This window comes from Pinus tabuliformis, chromosome 4_2 (assembly GCF_031772625.1).
Source record: "Pinus tabuliformis cultivar Carrire ecotype Pingquan chromosome 4_2, CPIR1, whole genome shotgun sequence".
NCBI classification, from domain to species: Eukaryota; Viridiplantae; Streptophyta; class Pinopsida; order Pinales; family Pinaceae; genus Pinus; species Pinus tabuliformis.
In genome coordinates, this window is record NC_142304.1 from 571,102,421 (window position 1) to 571,123,987 (window position 21,567).

Consider the following 21,567-nt stretch of genomic DNA (forward strand, 5'->3'; position numbering starts at 1 on the left):
AGTTAGCTCATGAGCATATTAACTCAAACAAACAAACCCTGAGAGAAATAAACGCACAGTATACATCTAAGCAATGGCAGAGTAAATAGGTATGCGCGACAGGCGACAGTTATAGTTTATACCTGAACAACCGTGATGCTGAACCTATCAATCAGACAGAGGAGGAACCAGCCGAGCAGTGGCGGATTCGGCCTCTCAAGACAGTCTCGCAGACCCAAATGAACCAAAAAGAGTGATCCGGTGGAATATGAACAAACCCTCCAAACCCTTGAATGTGTTTGAGCCCTTAGATGTGGGTAGCAAATCCCCACCGTTGAATCAAGCGGGAGTCTGGGCGCGAAGATCAATAGTGTGGCACCCGAGGAGTCACATGGCCTCACTGCTGCGCCAGGCCACCTGGCAAGAGTTGGTGAGAGCCATTAAACTTCCGTCAACCACCTGGCACCGGAGCAGGGTTCGGACAAACTATCCGGCGTATGAACCGACCACCTTGAGCTTTGACTTATACATTAATTCCAAAAGCCACATATGCGTAACAAGTATAGTGTTATGTCAATGGTTGGGCATGTATGTTATTAAGCTTCTTGTATATAAAGTAGGTCGTGTATTAACTAAGAAACAATACCATTTATATATGTGTATTCATGTTTGAATAGGAGGGTGGCGGTAAGGTTTAAACAAACCACAATTATTATTTTTTTTATTTTTACATATCTATTGTTGGGATCATGACAATGTGGTATCAGAGCAGAGTTCCAACACTGTGGCCTCTGGAGCAGTAAGATCCAGTTGCATGGATGATTATCTTATAGATATACCAGGAAGAATTAATTCAACTGACTGATTCTCTTGTTCTATTAATTAGGAGGTAATACAGAAACAATAATCAGCTAACAGTCAACAAAAGAAGTAGAAGAAATGCAGGGAGCTGACAGCATTCTTCGGGAAAACCCAGAGCTGTGGGTACAGCTTGGTGAAGAGACATGTAGTACCAACCTGGCGATATTAGAAACTGTTCATGAACTGAAAAATGAGATGGCACGTCTGCGAGAAGACAATGCGCGATTGACGATGGAGCAGGAAAGAATACTGAAGAGTTTGTTGGACAGACAAAATCCACCGTTAGCTAATCCCAGTGCAGAACAGCAAAGGGCAACAGAAGAACGAAATTATCAAACTGCACCTAAAAATTTAGAGGAAAAGGAGGACCATTCTGACAATGTGGTACTAGAACAACAAACCTCAAAACGACAGAAGATGGAATTGCAGGGGGAATTTCGAAAAATTAAACCTCCATATTTCGATGGGGAACAGGAAGAAGCGGCGGAGGCATGGTTAATTAACATGAACAAGTATTTCCAGCTGTATGAGTATGATCATAATCTGAAGGCACGGCTGGCCATCTTCCAGCTACAAGGCAAAGCAACCCTGTGGTGGGAAGAAACTAAGATTGTTAAAGGAGTGAGTGAGCAGATCATAACGTGGGAAAAGTTTCAGAAATACTTCAAGGAGAGATATCTAACCGAGCATTTCTATGATGAGAAAGCACGAGAATTCCATGATTTACGACTAGGACAGCAGTCTATGGACGAGTTCATTAACCGCTTTACTTCCCTGCTTCGCTATGTGCCATATATTAAGGAGGAGAAGGCCAAGGTGCAGAGATTTGTGAGCAGCCTACCTGCCTATATAAGAGAACGAATTGAATTTGACAATCCCAGAACGATGGATGAGGCTATTCGTAAGGCAAGAATCTGTTACCAACAGAACAAACAAAAAGGTGACATTTCAAATAAAAGATGGAATGAAAGAAGGGGTAACAGAATTGCTGGTAATAATAAAGGGAGTCGTGGTAATGGCAGTAAGGGTGCTGGCAAGGGACAGGTTAGCAGAAATGTAACAAAAAGTACCTTCCGGGCTAAGCCAAGTGAGAGCAGGATAAGTGAACCACCTGCCAGGTCGGATATTGAAGGGATGACCAGACCTCCAGTCCAATGTTGGGGTTGTGGAGGACCGCACTATGTTAAAAACTGCCCGCAGCGGAAAGGAGTGGACCAGATATCTCAGATCCATGAAGCATTGACTGTTGGGGAAGTAGCGCGCAGCGTACCAAGGATTAACGCAGCCTTGGATGATCGTCAAGCAGAATACCACCCGACCATGGTGGAATTTGAAGGTAAAATTTCAAATCTTTCTATAGCTGTTCTTATTGATCCAGGAGCTACTTTAAGTTATGTTAGCCCAAAAATAGTAGAACAGTGTAAGTTACAATCTGAAAGGTTCAGGAATCCATGGCTGGTACAGCTAGCTACGAGAGCCAAGAGACGAGTCTTGGCCAAAATTAATAATTTCTCTTTAACCATAGCTGGACAGCCAATAACAGCAGATCTGAATGTACTCCCATTGGGTTCATACGACATCCTGATTGGTATGGACTGGCTGGAAAAACACTGGTCATTAGTAAATTGCAAGACCAAAACCATCTACTATAAAGATGACTTGGGAAAGCAGCAGGAGTTGCAGGGGATCAAGCACCCCGTACAGATCCGACCTATTACTGCATCCCAGCTAGCTAAATGTCTCAGAAAGAAATGTCAAATTTATGCTATTCAAGTCGGTTATGCAAACCAGAAAGACAAAACATCTGCACTGGACAATATTCCGGTGGTACAGGAATTTGCAGATGTTTTTCCTGAGGAGGTACCGGGGTTGCCCCCTAAAAGGGATATAGATTTTACTATAGAGCTAACACCAGGAGCAGCACCAGTGTCACGGGCACCATACCGAATGAGCGTACCAGAATTAACAGAATTAAAAATGCAACTGCAAGAGCTGTTGGATAAGAATTATATCCGCCCCAGCGTATCACCATGGGGAGCTCCAGTATTATTCGTTAAAAAGAAAGATGGAACTCTCCGTATGTGCATAGAATATCGTCAGTTGAGCAAGCTCACGATCAAAAATAAATACCCCTTGCCTCGGATTGATGAACTCTTTAATCAAGTGAAGGGGGCAAAAGTGTTCTCCAATATCGATTTGCGATCTGGTTATCATCAGATCAGGATTAAAGAAGAGGACATTGCCAAAACCGCTTTCAGAACACGCTACGGACACTATGAATTTGTGGTGTTGCCTTTTGGTTTGACCAACGCACCTGCCACCTTTATGTGTTTGATGAACAACGTGTTTCACAGGTTTTTGGACAAATTCGTGCTGATATTTATTGATAATATTCTGATATACTCTCGTTCCCAGGAAGAACACGAGGAGCACCTTAGGGTGGTGCTGCAAACTCTCCGAGAACACCAGCTATAGGCTAAGTTTAGTAAGTGTGACTTCTTCCAGGAAGAAATCCAATATTTAGGCCATGTAATTACCAAAGAAGGGATTGCAGTGGATCCTGAGAAGATAAAGACTATCATGGAATGGCCCATACCCAAGGATGTAGCTGATATCAGGTCCTTTATGGGACTAGCTGGCTATTATAGAAGATTTGTGGAAGGTTTCTCGAGGATAGCATACCCTATCACTTCCTTACAGAAAAAAGGGAAGGTATTTAAGTGGACACCAGAGTGTCAGCAGAGCTTTGAACGGTTGAACCATTTACTCACCACCGCACCCATCTTGAGTATAGCTGATCCTAATAAGGATTGCGTGGTGTGTACCGATGCAAGTAAGGAGGGTGTGGGAGGAGTATTAATGCAGGAAGGGAAAGTAATTGCGTATGAATCGAGAAAACTAAAAGATCATGAGCAAAAATACTCTGCTTACGACTTAGAGTTAACAACTGTTATTCATGTGCTGAAAATGTGGCGACATTATCTCCTGGGGAGAAAATTTCTGTTATTAATGGATCATCACAGCTTGACAAATTACTTCAGCCAACCTACTCTGAATGCAAGACAAGGCCGTTGGGCAGATTTCCTAAGTGGATTCGATTTCGATATTAAACACTTAAAAGGTAAAGAGAACCGGGTGGCTGATGCATTAAGTCGAAAGGTGCAATGTTTGTGTGAACTTTCGGTCAGCGGGTGGCGGAATTCTCTGTTTGAGCAAATAAAAGCAGCAGCAAATCAAGATGCTGAATACCAACAAATAAAATAGCAGGTACAACAATCAGTTAATGGAAGAGTACAGCAAGGATATACATTAGATGGTGCTGGAATGCTGTATTTTAATAAAAGACTGTATGTACCTGACCAAAATGACCTTAAGAATCTGATTTTGGACGAATTCCACAATTAGCCACTACACTGGCCACCCAGGATACCAAAAGATGGTCACTGCACTTAGGAAAGAATATTATTGGCCAGGAATGAAGAAGCATGTAGCCGAGTATTTGGCGCGGTGTTTGGAGTGCCAGCAGATTAAAGCAAAACATTTGCATCCGGCCGGACTGTTACAACCTTTGCCTATTCCGGAGTGGAAATGGGAAACCATTTCCATGGATTTTATAACCGGTTTGCCACGAACAAAGAAAAACAATGATTCCATTATGGTGGTGGTTGATAAGTTGAGTAAGGCGGCACACTTCATACCCGTGCAGTCCACTTACAAGGCTGTGCAAATTGCTCACCTCTTCATGCAGAATGTGTTCAGGCTGCATGGACTGCCAAAAATAATCATATCAGATCGTGATGTAAAGTTCACGTCCACTTTTTGGAGAACGTTGTTTGCTGAGTTGGGAACACAGCTGAACTTTAGCACGGCCTATCACCCGCAAACCGATGGTCAAACCGAACGAGTGAATCAGGTGGTGGAAGATATGCTGAGGGCCTATGTGATGCTGAAACCGAATCAATGGGAAGAGTATTTACACCTGGTTGAATTCGCATATAATAATGGATATCATACATCGACACAGCTAAGCCCCTTTGAGGTCCTGTATGGGCGAAAATGCCGCACACCCTCAAGTTGGGGTGGACCTGAGGATAAGCTGAGATTGGGTCCGGAAATGCTTAAAGAAATGGAAGACATGGTGAAAAGGGTGCGTGCCAATTTAAAGGCTGCACAGGACAGACAGAAAAGTTTTGCGAACAGAAGAAGAAGATTCAAAGAATATCAGGTTGGTGACCATGTGTTTGTGAGGATCCAAGCCAGAAGAAGCACACTGCAATGGAGTGGGTGCGCCAAGCTGGCTCCTCGGTACTTTGGACCTTTTCAGATCTTGGTTAGAGTGGGGCCGGTGGCTTACCAACTCGCCTTGCCAAGTCATATTAAGATTCACAATGTTTTCCACGTTTCTGTTCTAAAGAAATATGTATACGATCCTAAACATGTGATCAGATGGCAAGATGTTCGGGTAAGAATTAATCCGGTTGTTTTGATTATGCAGATATGCTCAACAGAAACTGACTGAAGGTGTTGATTGTCTGCAGGTCAAATCGGAAGGTGAGGTTCTGGTCGAACCACAGAGCATTCTCGACCGGAGAGAAGTGCGGCTGCGGAAGTGAGTTATTACCCAAGTTAAAGTGCTATGGCAGCACTACGGGCCTAAGGAGGCTACTTGGGAAGACGAGGAACTTATTAGAAAAGTCTACCCAGACTTATTTAAGGGAAATAGACATCGGGACGATGTCCAATCCCAGGAGGGGGAGATGTGATGACCCCGGGAAAAATGTAAATGTGAAAATATTACTGTGGTAAGAAACTGATGTGAAGTTGCTGTTCATTTATTGTTTAAAAAAAAAAAAAAAAACTAAAATGACATCATCTAATTGATGAAATTAAATATATTGGAAATATATATTTTTTGAAATGCTGGCAGCCTCTTGGTGGGGGAATCTTTAAAGAAAGGAAATCAGTTATGAAACTAAAGAAACTACCCTTTCACACAGGAAAAGTCCTGGGAAGGAAAACCCCTGGGCTGTTGGGACAGACGGGGGAAGGAATTCCAAAAAAAGGGAAGAAAACTAGAAAACGGGTTAAGTCTGGTAAGGACCAGATAACCCAAGCACTGAAGTGCATGAATCTTGTTGAGGGCTGTAGGCCTGCAAGATAGCTCGGGGGGAGAATCCAACGTGATGATGGATCTCAAGGTTGGGTGGTCAAGAGCAAGCATGAAATGCAGGTGAACTTCTGGAGCACCAATTCCTGTAACTGGCAGACCAGGTATGAATCTATCACCGAGGTTAACTAAAAATAAACTGTATACAGTGTGGTATGGATAGGAGAGATAGCCTGAGGCTGAGTCTCTTAATTGTTAAATGCTTAAGAGAGTATGACAGTAGAATATCTATGAATAAAAGACAACATGATATAGTTTAAATAAATATCTGGAAATTATCTGTTAGAATGGAAAATATTAGAGACTATCTTTTGTAAATGAGCAACAATATACATATATAAAAGCACGAAGATATCAAATACGGTCCTGAGAGGCCAATAGAAGTTCGCTCAGAACATTAGAAGTTATATAAAACAGTATAGCAAACTAGTATCTACACGGCATAGCGCCCAACTAGAACGAAAAGAGCAGTTGAGAGAGACATTAATATACCAGTGCCGTGAATCTTAAACCACGAAACAGTAATATAAATTTTGCAGAGAACCCCTGCATTGACGGTTCAAATACTACATTCGTATCTTGTATCATGCATTGCAACGATTCTCAGAATGTATGTACTACGCTATGCCAGGGTTAATCCGACTAAGGCGCACCAAGAAACAATTACAACCACCATTGAAAACTGAACAATATACATATCAGAACGAAACAAATAACCGTGAGTAAACGGCCGCATACTTCGCTGTAGATACAGACAAATATGGTGAAACAAATATCTACATTTACCATATGGATAAACCCTATATCAGATCAGTACAATTCTGTAGCTGTGGGAGATAATATACCATATCACTGTAAACAAGAATAATGGCGTATACAGTAGAAGACGACCATGAATAACAAACTTAACCGACTGTAGGAATAGAAGTATCGCATGCACAGTATACGGAAAAGCATATCAAAACAGAACTATATGAGTAACCATTAACATGTACAGCGAAGCAATGCATTGTAAATGTCCAGAGGACTGGTAGCTACATTACAGTTCTTCAAAGACAAAGACGACGGTCTGAGTGTAACTATTAAACATTTTCTAAACATGAGAACAAAAGGGGCGAGCGTTCAAACACCAAATTTAACCCCGTTCAGGCATGGAGACCGAGAACCCATTAATCAAATGTAGGTACAACGTCCGGGCATATAATGCCAGAAACTGCATTTAACAATAGCCTATATAAACCAAAACGATGCACGGGTTCCAGCATGGAATGGACGACCGCAAACCATAACCCAGAGGTTTGGATTGATTGCAGAAACCCTGAGACAAAAGAAAAAGTGCGCCATGAGGGACTCCTCTGGCCAAAAATTTGATACAACCCTCATAAAGTAGAATCCGTTATCACTCAGAGTGAACCCAAGTTCCGCTTCCGGATAAGAGATAGTACATACCTGAGAATGCAGTGGGACGGCAGGGTCATTCCGCGAGCAGTAGGAAGGCCGTAGCCGCGACCTGTACACCAGCAGATACACCCGAAGTTAGCTCATGAGCATATTAACTCAAACAGACAAACCCTGAGAGCAATAAACGCACAGTATACATCTAAACAATGGCAGAGTAAACAGGTATGCGCGGCAGGCGACAGTTATAGTTTATACCTGAACAACCGTGATGCTGAACCTATCAATCGGACAGAGGAGGAACCAGCCGAGCAGTGGCGGATTCGGCCTCTCAAGATAGTCTCGCAGACCCAAATGAACCAAAAAGAGTGATCCGGTGGAATATGAACAAACCCTCCAAACCCTTGAATGTGTTTGAGCCCTTAGATGTGGGTAGCAAATCCCCACCGTTGAATCAAGTGGGAGTCTGGGCGCGAAGATCAATAGTGTGGCACCTAAGGAGTCACATGGCCTCACTGCTGCGCCAGGCCACCTGGCAGGAGTTGGTGAGAGCCATTAAACTTCCGTCAACCACCTAGCGCCGGAGCAGGGTTCGGACAAACTATCCGGCGTATGAACCGACCACCTTGAGCTTTGACTTATACATTAATTCCAAAAGCCACATATGCGTAACAAGTATAGTGTTATGTCAATGGTTGGGCATGTATGTTATTAAGCCTCTTGTATATAAAGTAGATCGTGTATTAACTAAGAAACAATACCATTTATATATGTGTGTTCTTGTTTGAATAGGAGGGTGGGGGTAAGGTTTAAACAAACCACAATTATTATTTTTTTTATTTTTACATATCTATTGTTGGGATCATGACAAGAGATAGGAACGATTTTTCAGCAGTTTCTTTCAGCTTAGTTAAATCTCCAAGCATATGTGATTAAACCTTGTCTCATGTTTATGTTTTGATTTCTGAATCGCTGTCTAGAGTAAATTTTGTATTCAAAAGAGTATCTGTAGTTTTAAGATAGCTCTTTAAAAGAATTCTATCTTCTATATAGATGCAGGTATTTGGAAGATAATGAATTAACGGTTTGAAAGATTTAATTAGCTAACCTTACTGTTTTAATTGATTTTCTTATTTTGAAGTGGAGAAAAAAAAAGTTGGAATAATTAGGAATCTATTGTTATGTTGTATGAAGTTTTTACCGATAAACTGGTTGAAAAACACAGAGAAGGTATAGGGGTTATTAATGATTAATCTTGACTAATTAATTTAGAAGAGGCGATATGAGTGGGAAAGGTATAAGAATCCGCCTCTACAGATTTTCATTTTGTCATCGGTATGCAATTTATACTTAAGGAATAGTTATCAAAGTAATTGCACAAAAAAGAAACAGAAATAAAGAAATAAAAAGACTGTGCTGGGAAGTCCCCAGAAAACTATAAATTGATCGTTTATAAGTAACGAATGGAGACTGTAGCATGCTTCCCATAGAAACTTACAACCCTTAAGAATACTTAACAACTATAAGGTGTTAAGTGGTATATATATATATACAAAAGAAAGAAGAAAAATGTATATAATTAATACAAATGCAGGTCATCAAATAAGTTAATTTAGAAGATCCAGAACATATATAGAATTATGCTACAGTGAAAGCTAATTTAGCAGGTCTGGAATGTATATGATCATTAGAGTGTGCAAAAAAATCATAGTAGTTTAATGGTTAAAAAAAAGAAACAAAAAGGAAGAGTCACACTGCAATGCGTTAGTGATTATAGCGTAAAGTCTGAAAAGGTGTAATCGTAAGGGTTTGACTTTGGAGTTAAATTTTGTCCAAATAAAAATAAATACTCAAGTAAAAACATTGAAATTATCCGGGCCTCAACAGGTAGGAAAATTAAATACCTGTTACGAACAAACAAAGAAGTTGTCATCTTAAAACAGTGGTCAGTTGATAAACAAAATTTCCAACTCAAACCGAGTGTCTTGAGAAGGATTGACTTAAACATTAAAGGTGAATTAAATGCCTAGCAAATGTGTAATAACCTATAAAATTCTGAGTTATACGGTAGAAATTAATGCACTACACATGTTACTGTTGTATACCATTAATATACCTGAGGGGAATTGACGTAACACTGAACAAAGAGGTATTGTATAAAGCTAGAAAGTCGTTCCAAAAGTGCAGAAAAGAGATAATAGTGCACAAGTGCCACATCAGGAAAAAAGAAAAAGAAAAAAAAGTAACCATTCCTTTTATTATCGATGCAGTTGGCATATAGAATGCACACAAGTAACATATTTTATGCTAGTAATGAAATTCTAGAGCAATACGGAAGGTAAACATATGAAGGGAATACGGAAGGTAACATATGAAGGGAATAGAAACAATGATAAATGGTGTACATTGAATGAACATTAATACCAAACAAATAACAGTGAAGTGATAAACGGACTTAAGAACAACAATATTAACTGTACTCACAATGGGCATCCATTGCAAATTAGCGCATAACAGTCAGAGAAGAGTTAAGGAGATTGCAAAAAGATAGAAGTATAGCGCATAACAGTCTCAGAGAAGAGTTAAGGAGATTGCAAAAAGATAGAAGTATACGCTTTATGAAATAGGGCCTCCTAAATTAAACAGTTAAGACCTTGACATTACAAAGAAAATTACATTATAAATAAATTCAGGGTTATACATTTGAGGAGGAGAATTCTCATGTGGAAACTCTCTCGACCCTAGAGTTAGCCTCAAGAAGAAAAGTAAAATTGGGGTTACTGTAAATCTCCAAATTACAATCAACGAACATAAATTCTTTCAACCCAGAAAGCAGGGAGTATTAAAAACCCCAATTTAGAATCAATCAACGACCTAGAAACCCCAGCAGTGGAATTTTCTACCGACTTGTACCAAAGTAAATCGGTGAAGAGCAACATTAGACACAATCTCTGAGTCTTTTTATGCCCAGAACGAACTGAAAGCTGACCATGATCAACTAAATACCTTACAAACAAAATTTAATTAAAAATAAAAGAAAATCAATTATTTGTAATAAGAATAATAAAAGAGATAAATATAATTATTTGTAATAAGAATAATAAAAGAGATATCTATTCCATTCTATGCGTAATATAAAATTAAGGTGTCTCATTTAAAAATATGAATAAATTTAATAATAAAAATATTTGATATAAGTTATAAATAATTTTTTTTAATAAAAATATTTAATATAAGTTATAAATAAAATTTTTTAATATGTGATATTGAGTAAAATTAAGATGTACTTAGAATATGTTAATAACAAAAAAAACAATAAAAGTGGACAACTTCCATAACTCAAATATTTAAATTATTATATGAAGTAAAATATTTTAATTTCACATGTATATTTATATGGTTTAAAAAAATTTTGTAATTAAAATGTTTAAAGAAATTTTACTATTTTTCATTTTCATCCTTTTGCATGTACACCAAATGATTATTACAGTGTATTCTCTACAATCTAACGAAATTTTCAAATTGTAAAATCTATTCGTGAATTAAAAAATAAAATTATATATATATATATATATAATTGTTAAAATAAATTTTATAAAATTACTTATTCCAATTCAAATTCTAACTTAATTAAATAAAAATAATATAAAATAAAATACATCCACGACATAATACAATTGAAATATATTTCAATAATTATTTTAAATTTTTTAATTAAATTTTAAAATAGTCTTAGAATTTAATTTCTATTACATTTAACCATACTTAAAACCAAAATCCAAGAGAATCGAATATTTTTTTTGTTTATGTTACTGACAAAACCACCATCATCATTGACGAGATTATCCTACCAACACAACCATGTGCCCAGACGACTATAAAACGGAGGCGTCTTGTCAAGATAGAAGACGCCTAGGCGGGCTCTCTACACGCTCAACTCTAGCTTTTCGATCCAATACATAAAATCTATGTGCTCTGATCAATGAGCCTCCATTCATCCGCATCTTTTTGGTCTGTTCTTTCTTCAGATCCTATCTATGGGGAATGGGTCATTTTCCTTTTAACAATGATGCTGCTTTTTTGGCTGTGATGCCGAACGCATATGTATCTTTCATATTTATATTTCCTTAATATAATTCATACAGCTTTTTCTGTCTGAAAAAACGGAAGCGTCTTGTCGTAAGTGTTTTAATGTTTATTATTAATTAATACTTATTAATATTTATTATTATTTAATTTATATAATTATACTAATTATAAAGATATTTTAAATAACAATTAAATTAAAAATGGAAAAAAATTAAATTAATAAAATTTTATTTTATTTAACGTTTTATAATTAGATTATAATTATTTAAATTAAAAAAATAGAATTATTTAAAATAAATATTTATTTATCAACAGTTATGTAAATGTCAACTTTGTAATACTTGTACTGTTTAATGTAAATTTGAACAACTAAAATTTATTGGCCTTTTACTTTTACTGCTTGCTCGTAAATGTATGGACTTCACAAGTCTAAAAAGAATCTTAGACATTTTTTAAATATAGTATGGGTCGGAGGAGATTTGTCTACTCAGAATTAGTTAAAGCTTCTATAAATCTTTAGTTATATTTTATTGAGAATATGTAGATGACCTATTAAAAAAATTTGACAATAGGTAAAGATTCCTTTTCCACCGTTAAATAAAAAAGAGTAAAGCAAGAGGTTTCCACAATGTGTGCATCAATGCCATAGATGCGCAGGTTCGACGCATTGTCTGTTCCATCAGCTAGGAGCTGTAAAACTTTTAATATCAAGTACTAGAGAATGGTCGCATCACAAATTAAAGAAATTAATGCTAAATTAAAAATACTAGAGGAAATGAATTTGATATAAAATAAATATATTTTAATAATTTACTTTATTTTTAAAATCAAATTTTTAAATAATAATTAATTTATTTTTAAATAAAATTTTTAAATATTTTTAAAAATTAAGATTATTATCTTTTAAATGAAATTCTACAATATTTTTAAAATTTAACATCTTTTTACATTTACGGATTGTAAAATTACTAAAGATTCAGTATAAAATCCTGTACATTTCAAAAAATTGACATTAAAGAGACTGGTTGCATATACAACACGAAATCCGGCGCCGTTGGGTAAAGGACTGAATGGCGATCTGAGTTGGCTATCTAAAGAATGAGCATGAAGACAAAAGATCGTTGAATGCATTTCTCATGCTGATGGAGGATGAACAGCATCAGCTGACCGAGTGTTGAGTATGGTCATTATACACAATTTTTTTTCTGTAATCCATGAATGTAAAATGAAGACACTAACACTTGTAACACTGGGTTAAAGAAAATGTCCAACACTAAAAAATTTCTCCCAATATCAAATGGATCCATGATGCTAATTACTTTTAAACACAATGCCTTACTCTGAATACTTAAAATGTAACTTTATTCCTGCGTTGTCATAGTTAGAACAACCTGTGAGAGCACTTCAAATTTTGTTATTTGAAGTTCGTTTTGGAAAAACATGATAATTCATATGGCTTTTTAAGGTAGAGAACTATTTTTTTTCACAAGAAAAAGCATAATATATTCATATAAAAAAATTACATAATGCAAATGCAAGAAGCATATGTAGAAATATGGACCGAGCCACATACAAATCTGCTTAAACAGATCCCAAATAAAATCCTGAAAAGCAACAAGGCAAACCCATCTATAAGGTGCAGAAGTGGCACCAAAGCACCAAGCAGACAAGCATCGGAAGACAGCGCAAGATCTGACCGCCCAATACAAAAGGAGAGGCACGAAATGAGGAAGAGAGCAGCAAAAGAAGCCACTCCTTCCCCACCCCCTCAAACTATCCACCCGAATCAGACGAGAAACAGAGGAAGAACACTACCTCAATCATCTGCATCTGCCTGCAGAAAAGACCAATGGAAACATCCATAGAAGCGGCACGAAACAGAGCAAAGCACCGCTGTTCCCTCAATGCTCCAAAGGATATTCCGCGGCCAGAACAAACCTAACTGCCACTGAGAAGGAGAAGACCCACTGGAGTAGACACGACACCGGGGGCAGAGGCGGCAAGGGTAGCCACCTCGCCTCCGCTCAGAGAAAAACTAAAGAACGAGAAAATGAAACAAGCATGCAAGACGAAACCCCCTCTGCTTGCCTCTCGCCGCTCGACTTATGAAAGCCCACTCCTCACGTCGTTCACCGCTCGCCTATGGAGAAACCCCACGGATTCGTCAGAGAAAACCCTCGCAGTTCCTCGCTCACCTCTCGAGATGCCCCCACTGCCTGAGGAGAACCCTTGCTGATCGCCGCTCTGGAGAAGCCCTCACCACTTGTGGAGAAAACCCCGCTGCCATCCGCTGTCGCTGCCTCTGATCGCTATGTTGTCCGCTGCCTCTAATCGCTATGCTGTCCGCTAATCGCTATGCTGTCCGCTGCCCTCTCTCTGCAAAGACTACTTTGCTAACCCCTGACCGCTATGCAATTCGTTGCCGGCTCCCCTGTTCCTACTCCCCACCACTCCTGCGCTCACCGCTCCTGGTCCTGCCAGTTCCCCTGCTCCTGCTCCTCCTGGTTCTCCCGCTCCTGCTCTTGTTCCCTCTCGCTCCTGCAGGACGAAACCCCCTGACCGCTATGTTGTCCGCTGCCGGCTCCCCCGCTCCTGCTCCTCCCGGATCTCCTGCTCGCCGCTCCTGCGCTCACCGCTCCTGCTCCTCCTGGTTCCCTTGCTCCTGCTCCTCCCGGTTCTCCCGCTCCTGCTCTTGTTCCTTCTTTCTCCTACAGGACGAAACCCCCTAACCGCTATGTTGTCCCCTGCCGGCTCCCTTGCTCCTGCTCCCCGCTGCTCCTGTGATCACCGTTCCTACTCCTGTCGGTTCCCCTACTCCTGTTCCTCCCAAATCTCCCGGCCCTGCTCGTGTTCCCTCTCGCTCCTCACCCACGTTCTAATGCATACTCTAGCCAACGCTTAACCAAAGGTAGAGGACTATTACTATGGTAAAATGTATTCATATGGCCTTTTTTGCAGGACATTTTGGTGGGAATCTAGGTAGATACTTCATATCACATAGTTTTGTAATTTTTATTAAAAATTCTAAAAATTTTATTATAATACCTCAAATTTGTTTATAATTTATCATTAGTAAAACTACAATGAAGGTTTGTGAGTTTGTGAAAATAAAAAATAATCACCGTCAAATTTTATTTGGATCAACGATTACTTACAATGAACAAATTATTTGTTTTGATCACCGATTAGTTACAATGAACAATTATTTGTGCAATAATTTGTACGTTAGGGTGGTCCAGTATGTGGACAGCAAGAATATATCGAATACCATTATGTATGTAACAATTTTTATGTTATGAACTTTCAAATCATTAAATCTTTCATACTATTAGATGTCATCTTTGCAAAAATTGGGAAGTTGGTTTCAATATAATAAATATTTTTTTTATAAGTAATTGTGATAAATTTATTTTTTTCTGAAACCATTCACAAGTCATTCTGGAATTTAAATTTAGAAAATTTGACATACAACCTAATGTATAATATTATTCTTTTCTAGCTTATTAATATTTCTGTATTCTCATTTCGGGCAACTTGGACAAAGACACCATGGCCAGGTCGTCCCCAAATCCATTTTCTTCAAACAGCCATGCACCATGTTATTTGCCTTCATTACCCTACGAAACCGACACTGTGATTCAATGGGAGGAATAGATGAATATTGGAATATTGAACCGGAGCTGCCAAATGGCAAGCGATCCAGTAGTGGAAGGTTGATGCGTGATGGAGATCTCATAGCCTTAATTGAGAATATCAATAATAACCTCAATTCACAAAAGAAACTGACATTGATTCACCTTGAGAGAAAGATAAAGTCTGTAGAGAAAGAAATAGACAGGTTTATAGGAACAAATAGAAAATAAAATTGGGTCTAATGAAAAGTCAGATGGGTTCAGATAAACAAGACAAAAAAAAACTGATATTAAAGTAAACAAAATATTTAATTGTGCCAAAAAGTTTATTCTAGATCATAGTTTGAAAGTTATATATAAGTATGTTTATGTTTAGAATTAACAAGTGTCTTTCTTAAAAGAAAAAATAAAATATTAATCAAGTAAAAAGGAAGGTTAATTATAAGAAAAAGGAAAAAAAAAATTGTCTATATTATCTAATATAATTTCATGTAAAGTAGTTAGTAGTAAAAATATATATATATATCAGTTTAAATGGTATATTTTTCAAAAATATTTTAACAAAAAAATATTAGAAGAAAATGTTTTAAGATTGTATAGAATAAAATATCTCAATTTTAATATGAATTATTGTTACTTAAAAATATGTTAATAACACAAAGAAAATTTTAATGTGAGTTGATAAAATAGCAAAATGAAAGTGTTATGTAATTTGTATAGTTTTTAAAAATATTCTAAAATAAGTTTGCACTAAAAGCAATTTGGTCCCTCTCTGTTTATGTTAGATTAGTACCTAAGATGTATCGATCAAATCGCAAGAGCTACAAACATTCTCTCTAGTTTCACACTCCAAATAAAAGGTTTACACCTCACATGGCAGATCTAGAATTATGTGTTCACTTTCTAATAGTAGGAAGATGCCTACTTCTCATATTTTTCAAAATTATTTCAATGTGAATCTATATAAAGTATTCGAATATTTGTTGAGTAATTTAATATAAAATAAATATGCCGCATTTATAATTATGAATAAGTTTAATAATAATAAAATTTAATGTAGGTTATAAACAAATAGAAAATAATATTTAAAATTAAGATTCACTTAGAATATATCAATAACAAAAAAGAAATCATAGACAACAACATAAATAAAAAATTTCGATGTTTATATTAAGTAAAATATTTTTGGTAGTTTTACTATTATTCATTTTGATGGGTTTTTCATATATAGTTTTCAATCATTGTTGACTAAAATACTACAAATAATTGTTAGATTTGTAAACTTAAACTGCCTAGTCTGAAAAATTCAAGTACTCATTAAGATTTTCAAGTTGCACAATGCATTTATGCACTCAAAAATACTATATATGTTATGCTCTTAACCTGCAAAGCAATACCCAAACATAGAATTTGCGAAGAAAAGATACCGAGAACACAAAATATGCGAAGAAAATATACCCAGAACACAGAATAGCAATGATTTTATTATTCAGAGAGAAATGTTCACAGGCCTCTTCGAGGGGGAAACCTCCAATAGAGCAGAGCTCGATTACAAAACAAGTCACGATGCTCCTCGCAGGGAGTCTCTATCCTTTATATATGACTCATACATGCAATACCACGGGCCAATATCGTGGGTTTTATTAATACCATCTATCTAATACTACCGCCCATTTACCATCTATCTAATACTACCGCCCATTTGCAACTAACTGTGGTCCCGTCATTAATTGCGGGTTAACCACTTACAAATATTAATATGGGCTTTATTGACTCTTAACTATGACGTGATCCCATGACATAAATAAGGGGGTTAGGGTGGGACCCTAACATGCCCTCCCCCTTAAGACTAGCCTTGTCCTCAAGGCTGAAGCTGCGGAAACTACTGAAGAATAGTGGCTGGTTCCCAAGTTGCGTCTTCTGGAGAGGTGTCTTTCCATTTGACGAGGACCTCCTTAAGCATGCGGCCGCGCAGGTGCTTGTCTCGTGTGTCTAGAACCTATTCCGGTTGAAGCCAGATTGATCCTTCTTCGTCCAATTCAGGTAGACTGGTTTGAACTCGGCAATTGTTGCCAATCACTTTCTTGAGGCACGATACATGGAAAACTAGGTGGATTTTTGCTGTAGGTGGCAAAGCCAACTTGTAAGCCACTTCTCCAGCGCGCTGAAGTACTTGGTATGGTCCGTAGAATTTTGGAGAGAGCTTTTGACAACCCTTGTCTTTGAGTGATGTTTGCTTATATGGTTGCAGCCTCAAAAAGACCTGATCCCCTTCTTGAAATTGGCGCTCTGAGCGATGTTGGTCAGTCTGTTGCTTCATACGGTTCTGAGCTTGATGAAGATTCTCGTGCAGATGGGCAAGCATGGTTACGCGGTGTTGTAGGAGTTGATCCACGGCTTGTACTTTGGAGCACCCCTTGAGATAAGAAGTAGGGGAAGGCAGAAGTTGTCCATAGACTACTTCATAGGGAGTCATTTTGGTGGTGGCATGATAGTTGGTGCTATACCACCATTCTGCCAGAGGTAACCACTGGACCCAAAGGTGTTGTTTTTCTGAAGTGAAACACCTAAGGTAGGTTTCTAGACATTTGTTGACAGCTTCGGTTTGACCGTCTGTTTGCGGATGATATGAAGTACTGAGTTTGAGTTGAGTGCCTTGTATTCTGAAGAGCTCCTGCCAAAAATTACTGGTGAAGATTGGGTCGCGGTCGGACACAATAGAAATGGGCATGCCATGCAATTTGAAGATCTGATCCATGAAAGTTTGAGCAACCAAAGTGGGTGTGAATGGTTGGGGTAGGGCACAGAAATGAGCATACTTCGACAGTCGGTCCACAACCACCATGATGACTGACTTGTTCCCAGACTTTGGAAGACCTGTAATGAAATCCATGGAGACCTCCGTCCAAATTGACGCCGGAATGGGCAATGGTTGTAATGTGCCTGGTGTGTTGACGGTTTCCCCTTTGTGGCGTTGACAGATGTCACATTCTGCTACGAAGGTAAGGATGTCCTGTTTCATGCCGGCCCAAAAAAATGATCTTCTGGTGCGAGCATATGTCTTCTGAAAGCCCAAATGTCCTGCAATGGGAGATGAGTGCAATTCTGCCAAAATGCGACTTTTGAGGGTGGAGGTTGGTGCTATTACGACTCTGTCCTTGTAGCGAAGAATATCATTCTGTCACGAGTAGCCCTTACTGGAATTAGGATCTATCTGCAATTGAGAAATGAGTTGGGAGAGCCCGGGATGTGAAAACCATTCCTTGCGAGCCTCTTCAATCCAGTCTGGAATGGGGAGGGAAATTGCGAGCAGAGTACTTTCCTCCTCAAATTGGCATGACAATGCATCTGCTACCTTGTTGTCTTTCCCTTTCTTGTAAATGATCTCATAATCATATCCCAGCATTTTGGCTAACCATTTATTTTGTTGTGGGGAAGATAGGCATTGCTCCAAAAAGTATTTAAGACTGTGATGATCTGTGTGGATTTGGAAACGTCGCCCCAACAAGTAAGGTCGCCAGGTCTCGACTGCATGTAAGATGGCCATCATTTCCTTCTCGTAGGTAGATTGGCCCAGATTCCTCCCACTTAGTTGTTGGCCGGTGAAGGCCAATGGTCTCCCTTCCTGCATTAAGACCGCTCCAATACCTGTTCCCGAAGCATCAGATTCAATGACAAATGATTTGGTGAAGTCCGGTAGTGCTAAGACAGGAGTGGAACACATGGCGGTTTTGAGAGCGGTAAATGCCTGTTGTGCTTCTTCGTTCCAGAAGAATGAATTTTTCTTTAGGAGTTGTATTAGGGGCTTCGCTATGCGGCCATAGTTGCGGACAAATTTACGATAATAGCCTGTGAGACCCAAAAATCCTCTTAAGCTTTTCAAGGTCTTAGGTTGAGGCCATTCTTGCATTGCTTGGATCTTTTTTGGGTCCACCTTGACACCTTCACGCCCCACAATGTGGCCCAAATACTCAACTTCTTCCATGCCAAATGAAAACTTAGACATCTTGACAAATAATTTATGCGTGCGGAGCAGTTGCAAGAGTAGATCTACATGCTGAAGATGTGCCGCCCAAGTGCCACTATAGATGAGGATGTCATCGAAGAAGACAAGGACAAATTTTCTGAGATATGGTTTGAGGAGGTGATTCATAAGGCTCTGAAAAGTAGAGGGGGCATTACAGAGACCAAATGGCATGACTAGGAACTCATAATGGCCTTCATGAGTTCTGAAAGCTGTTTTGGGAATGTCGACTTCCTTCATGCGAATTTGGTGGTAGCCTGAGCGAAGATCCAACTTAGTGAAGAATTGAGCCCCATTGAGTTCGTCCAGCAAATCGTCAACCACTGGGATGGGAAATTTATCTTTGACTGTTAACTTATTGAGGGCCCTGAAGACTGGACACATCCGCCACTCCCCATCTTTCTTGAGGACCATGACCACTGGAGATGAATAAGGACTAATGCTGGGACGAATGACACCTGCTTCCAACAATTCCTTGATGATTTTTTCTATTTCATTCTTTTGGGTGAACGGATATCTGTATGGCCGCACATTTGGGGGTTGGGCCCCTGGAACCAATGTGATGCTATGATCATGTTCCCCTCGCGAGGGTGGAAGCTCATGAGGCTTGTCAAAGACCGTCCGATGTTTATTTAAAATCTGTTGCATCTCAGGATGAATTGGCGGAGGCATGGTGTCTACTACCTGGAAAAACTCCACAGTTAAGCGCGCTTGAGCCAGAGGAGTTCTGGGATGGGTGACCTCCTGGGAAGTCCTGGTTACCGGGTGCAAGCCCCGGAAGTGATGATTGATGCTATGTGATTCGTTCTCCACATTTCACTAGTTTCAATCCCACTTCTTCACCCCTGTGAGCATCACCCGATGCAATGAGTGCTAAGTGAACTATTCAAAAATCATGAGAAATTAGTCAGTTACGACTACCTCTCATGGAAATGGTCATACGTTTGAATGACTTACTTAACGCAGTTGAATCCCAAAAATGATATCTAATATAATGCACTGCGTAAATCCCCCATACTTAAATTCAAAAAGAGTCAAGGGATCTCTACTTGAATGGTTCATGAGGCACAATACTTGCTAAGGTTTTGCAAATGGGGTAGCAAGCTAAGTGGGCTTGATTGTGGAAAAAACTCCACAGTTAAGCGCGCTTGAGCCAGAGGAGTTCTGGGATGGGTGACCTCCTGGGAAGTCCTGGTTACCGGGTGCAAGCCCCGGAAGTGATGATTGATGCTATGTGATTCGTTCTCCACATTTCACTAGTTTCAATCCCACTTCTTCACCCCTGTGAGCATCACCCGATGCAATGAGTGCTAAGTGAACTATTCAAAAATCATGAGAAATTAGTCAGTTACGACTACCTCTCATGGAAATGGTCATACGTTTGAATGACTTACCTAACGCAGTTGAATCCCAAAAATGATATCTAATATAATGCACTGCGTAAATCCCCCATACTTAAATTCAAAAAGAGTCAAGGGATCTCTACTTGAATGGTTCATGAGGCACAATACTTGCTAAGATTTTGCAAATGGGGTAGCAAGCTAAGTGGGCTTGATTGTGGAAAAACTCCACAGTTAAGCGCGCTTGAGCCAGAGGAGTTCTGGGATGGGTGACCTCCTGGGAAGTCCTGGTTACCGGGTGCAAGCCCCGGAAGTGATGATTGATGCTATGTGATTCGTTCTCCACATTTCACTAGTTTCAATCCCACTTCTTCACCCCTGTGAGCATCACCCGATGCAATGAGTGCTAAGTGAACTATTCAAAAATCATGAGAAATTAGTCAGTTACGACTACCTCTCATGGAAATGGTCATACGTTTGAATGACTTACTTAACGCAGTTGAATCCCAAAAATGATATCTAATATAATGCACCGCGTAAATCCCCCATACTTAAATTCAAAAAGAGTCAAGGGATCTCTACTTGAATGGTTCATGAGGCACAATACTTGCTAAGGTTTTGCAAATGGGGTAGCAAGCTAAGTGGGCTTGATTGTGGAAAAACTCCACAGTTAAGCGTGCTTGAGCCAGAGGAGTTCTGGGATGGGTGACCTCCTGGGAAGTCCTGGTTACCGGGTGCAAGCCCCGGAAGTGATGATTGATGCTATGTGATTCGTTCTCCACATTTCACTAGTTTCAATCCCACTTCTTCACCCCTGTGAGCATCACCCGATGCAATGAGTGCTAAGTGAACTATTCAAAAATCATGAGAAATTAGTCAGTTACGACTACCTCTCATGGAAATGGTCATACGTTTGAATGACTTACTTAACGCAGTTGAATCCAAAAAATGATATCTAATATAATGCACTGTGTAAATCCCCCATACTTAAATTTTTCCATCCTATGCGAGCTGATGATAGAGGGGGCTCCCACCTGTAGTCCACGGAGGGTATGTGTGGAGTTGTTCTGCTTAAAA